Source organism: Myotis lucifugus, unplaced genomic scaffold (assembly GCF_000147115.1).
Source record: "Myotis lucifugus unplaced genomic scaffold, Myoluc2.0 scaffold_170, whole genome shotgun sequence".
Classification (NCBI taxonomy): Eukaryota; Metazoa; Chordata; class Mammalia; order Chiroptera; family Vespertilionidae; genus Myotis; species Myotis lucifugus.
This window is the reverse complement of record NW_005871218.1, coordinates 13,322-17,552: the sequence shown is the minus strand read 5'-3', so window position 1 is coordinate 17,552 and position 4,231 is coordinate 13,322. Positions and strand designations below refer to the sequence as shown.

The window sequence follows — 4,231 nt, the reverse complement described above, 5'->3', positions numbered from 1 at the left end:
ACATTTGGTTCCTGAGGCTGCCACACCTACCCTAGACAATTGGTTTCTTGGTCCTATTTCCTACTTAAAACACTTACATTTGCTGAGTGAAGTTCAATTGGGTATAATTCATGAAATCACTTCATTCAATGCATAAACAAGTATCCAGTGATCAGTAGAAAAAAATTAACACAATGCAATAAATAAATACAGATTCTGACAAGTAGGAAATGGTTTATAAGAAAAGAAATGTAATATGGGAAACCATAAAAATCTTAGAAGACTCCATAGGCAGCAAAATATTAGACATGTGTCATATCAATATCTTTACTGATACAGCTCCTAGGGCAATGGAAACTAAGGAGAAACTAAACAAATGGGACTACATCAAAATAAAAAGCTTCTGCATAGCAAAACAAACCATCAGCAAAACAAGAAAGCCCACTACACGGGAGAACGTATTTGCCAATGTTATCTCCGATAAGGGTTTAATCTCCAAAGTTTACAGGGAACTCATACAACTTAACAAAAGGAAGATAAACAACCCAATCAAAAAATGGACAAAGGACCAGCTCTCTGCTCCTCCTGTTCGTCAGACAGCCTCTCCTCCTGTGCTGTGCCGGCGGCCACAACCCCGAGACACAATGGTGAAGGTTGGAGTGAGTGGATTTGGCCGCATTGGGCACCTGGTCACCAGGGCTGCTTTTAACTCTGGCAAAGTGGGTATTGTCACCATCAATGACCCCTTCATTAACCTCAACTACATGGTCTGTTGGGGTCCAGGGGTTCCCAAAGGTGTGGACGGAGACAGCGTTCACTTGATCAGCAGCCTAGCCAGGTTCTCTAGCCAGGATCTCCAGCCAGGTTCTGTGTGTTATTGTCTTGTTACATCTGTATTTATACCAGTTGATTTTAATCCTATCAATTTCTATTCCAAAGGTTAGGGCGTTTCTTATCTCCATTCCAGGGAGTAAAGATTATGTAGATTAAGCGTGATTGTTTGTAGTTAAAGTGATTAACTACCCGCCTGGCACTTAGTTAAGGGGTTTTATTCCCTCCTTAACTTCAGGGGAAAATCCCTACCTGGGGGAACAACCTTTCTCGGAGAGGTGACCTTGGTTAAAACACATAGCGCCAAGAAGAGGAGCAAACATATTAAGAACAGTATGCCATATATGCCAGGTCCCTTGAAACATATGCTGTGCAGATGTTTCTTCCCTGCAGTGACTGAGTCAAGCAGCGAGGATGGACCAGCTTCTGACAATGGTCTACATGTTCCAGTATGATTCTACTCATGGCAAGTTCAAAGGCACAGTCAAGGCCAAGAACGGAAGCCTGTCATCAATGGAAAGTCCATCTCCATCTTCCAGGAGCGAGATCCCGCCAACATCAAATGGGGCGATGCTGGTGCTGAGGATGTTGTGGAGTCCATCGGTGTCTTCACTACCATGGAGAAGGCTGGGGCTCACTTGAAGGGCGGAGCCAAGAGGGTCATCATCTCTGCCCCTTCTGCTGATGCCCCCATGTTTGTGATGGGTGTGAACCATGACAAGAATGACAACTCCCTCAAGATTGTCAGCAATGCCTCCTGCACCACCAACTGCTTAGCCCCCTTGGCCAAGGCCATCCATGACAACTTTGGATCGTGGAGGGACTCATGACCACAGTCCATGCCATCACCGCCATCCAGAAGACCGTGGATGGCCCCTCTGGGAAGCTGTGGCGTGATGGTTGAGGGGCTGCCCAGAGCATCATCCCTGCTTCTACTGGAGCTGCCAAGGCTGTGGGCAAGGTCATCCCTGAGCTGAATGGGAAGCTCACTGGCATGGCCTTCCGTGTCCCTACCCCCAATGGGTCCGTTGTGGATCTGACCTTCCGCCTCGAGAAAGCTGCCAAATATGACATCAAGAAGGTAGTGAAGCAGGCATAAGAGGGACCCCTCAAGGGCACCCTGGGCTATACTGAGGACCAGGTTGTCTCCTGCAACTTTAACAGCCACACCCACTCCTCCACCTTTGATGCTGGGGCTGGCATTGCGCTCAATGACCACTTTGTCAAGCTCGTTTCCTGGTATGACCATGAATTTGGCTAAAGCAACAGGGTGGTGGACCTTATGGTCCACATGGCCTCCAAGGAGTAAGAGTCCCCTAGACCACCAGCCCCAGAAAGAGGAAGAGAGGCCCTCAGCTACTGGGGAGTCCTTGGCCCAGGTTATCCCCCGACACACTGAGAATCTCCTGACCACCGTTTCCATCCCAGACCCCTTGAAGAAGGGGAGGGGTGTAGGGAGCCCTACTTTGTCATGCACCATCAATAAAGTTCACTGTACCCAGCAAAAAAAAAAAATGGGCAAAGGACCTAAATAGACACTTTTCAAAAGTGGACATACAAAGGACCAAGAGACATATGAAAACATGCTCAAAGCCACTAATCATCCAAGAGATGCAAATCAAAATGACAATAAGGTACATCTCACACCTGTCAGAATGGGTCAGAATGGCTATCATCAACAAATCAACAAATGACAAGTGCTGGCGAGGATGCAGAGAAAAAGGAACCCTCGTGCACTGCTGGTGGGAATGCAGACTGGTGCAGCCACTGTGGAGAACAGTATGGAGTTTCCTCAAAAAAAATAAAAAATGGAACCCCTATATGACCCAGTCATCCCACTGCTAGGAATATATCCCAAGAAATCAGAAACACCAATCAGAAAGGATATATGCACCCCTATGTTCATAGCAGCACAATTTACCATAGCTAAGATTTGGAAACAGCCTAAGTACCCATTACCAGATGAGTGGATCAAAAAACATTGGTACATCTACACAATGGAATACTATGCTGCTGTGAAAAATAAAGAACTCTTACCATTCACAACAGCATGGATGGACCTGGAGAGCATTATGCTAAGCGAATAAGCCAGTCAAAGAAATATAAATATCACATGATTTCACTCATTTGTAGAATATAATGAACAATGTAAACTGATGAACAAAAATAAATCCAGAGGCCCTAACTGGTTTGGCTCAGTGGATAGAGCGTCGGCCTGTGGACTCAAGGGTCCCAGGTTCGATTCCAATCAAGGGCATGTACCTGGGTTGCGGGCACATCCCCAGTGGGAGGTGCGCAGGAGGCAGCTGATCGATGTTTCTCTCTCATTGATATTTCTAACTCTATCCTTCTCCCTTCCTCTCTGTAAAAAATCAATAAAATATATTTTTTTAAAAAATCCAGAGACACAGAGGCATCAAAAAGACAGTCAAACCTCAGAGGGAAGGCAGGGGAGGGTGGGAGAGGGGGGATGTAAGAGACCAACCAAAGGACTTGTATGCATGCATATAAGCATAACCCATGGACACAGACAGTAGCAGGGTGAGGGCATGTGCTGGGGGGTGAGAGCACCCAGGGAGAGGTCAATGGGGAAAAAGGAGACTTGTGTAATACTTGAAACAATAAAGAATTTAAATTTAAAAAAAAAGAATTAACTCATATCAGACCTTTTACTTACTCCTGTTAAAGTATAGTAAATAAATATAGTAAAATATAACATGCAAAATGTATAGTTTATTTAAAAATTTATACAGCACACAAACATGTTTTAAGAATCATACTCATTTCTAGGCATTTCTATACTAGAAAAAAATTTTAAATGTAAAAATGAATGTACCACTTGAATAAGCTTTGAGAGAACTGGAACATTATAATACAACATTACAAGAGAGATTACATTAACTATAAGATGGAAATAAAACTAAAGAAAAGTCAGGAAGCCCTAACCGGTTTGGCTCAGTGGATAGAGCGTCAGTCTGCGGACTGAAGAGTACCGGGTTTGATTCCGGTCAAGGGCATGTACCTTGGTTGCAGGCACATCCCCAGTAGGAGGTGTGTAGGAGGCAGCTGATTGATGTTTCTCTCTCATCGATGTTTCTAACTCTCTATCCCTCTCCCTTCTTCTCTGTATAAACTCAATAAACTATAAAAAAAGAAGCTTACAATAAAAAAAATAAAAATAAAAGACAGGAAGACTGAAAATTAGAAGGAAGAAATATGACAGGACAAATAAAAAGCAAGTATTAAATGAAAATAACAGCCCAACACAGAAAAAAATAAAGCACATAACTGATCTATATGAAGGTTTGGGCTATTACACTCCTCTCCTGATGTGCACAGTTATTTCTATCAGTAATAACTGTGTCCTTTATGTAAAAAAAGAAGGCTGTTCTAGTTTTCTAATTTTCACCTTTGAATAACC

At 43.6% G+C, this 4,231-nt stretch overlaps 1 pseudogene; it reads left to right on the top strand.

Moving 5' to 3' along the window:
* Positions 1-623: 623 nt before the first annotated feature.
* On the top strand, positions 624-2,133 carry LOC102417113 (annotated as a pseudogene).
* The last annotated feature ends 2,098 nt before the right edge of the window (positions 2,134-4,231 follow it).